At 40.4% G+C, this 586-nt stretch overlaps 1 protein-coding gene across 1 annotated transcript in view; it reads left to right on the forward strand.

Moving 5' to 3' along the window:
• The window catches only part of LOC116543866 (zinc finger protein 429-like), a 785,602-nt gene that overhangs the window by 397,338 nt on the left and 387,678 nt on the right, over window positions 1-586 (forward strand). The window lies entirely within an intron of this gene.

Raw genomic sequence — 586 nt, forward strand, 5'->3', positions numbered from 1 at the left:
AAAAAAAAAAAAAAAAAAAAAAAGCAACAACAAGAGCACCAATGAAAAAGTCCCCACAAAAACCCTATACAAAGGTCAGCAGCCTCAAAGATCGAAGCTAAACTTATGAAGATGAGAAGAATCAACAAAGAAATGTTGAAAACTCAAAAAGCCAGAGCGCCTCTTCTCCAAATCATTGCAACATATCTTCAGCAAGGTCACAGAACTGGGTGAAGGCTGAGATGGATAAATTGACAGAAGTAGGCTTCAAAAAATGGGTAATAATAAACTTTGCTGAGCTAATGAAGTATGTTCTAAGCCAATGCAAAGAAGCTAAGAACCATGAAAAACATTACAGGAGCTGTTCACCTGCATAACCAGTTTAGACAGAAATATAAATGACCTAATGGAACTGAAAAACACAACATGAGAACTTCATAATGCAACCACAAGTATTAAGAACTGAGTAGCCGGGCGCGGTGGCTCACGCCTGTAATCCCAGCACTTTGGGAGGCCGAGGCGGGTGGATCACGAGGTCAAGAGATCGAGACCATCCTGGTCAACATGGTGAAACCCCGTCTCTACTAAAAATACAAAAATTAGCTGG

Source organism: Sapajus apella, unplaced genomic scaffold (genome assembly GCF_009761245.1).
Source record: "Sapajus apella isolate SASKATOON/1434 unplaced genomic scaffold, GSC_monkey_1.0 scaffold199, whole genome shotgun sequence".
Taxonomy (NCBI): domain Eukaryota; kingdom Metazoa; phylum Chordata; class Mammalia; order Primates; family Cebidae; genus Sapajus; species Sapajus apella.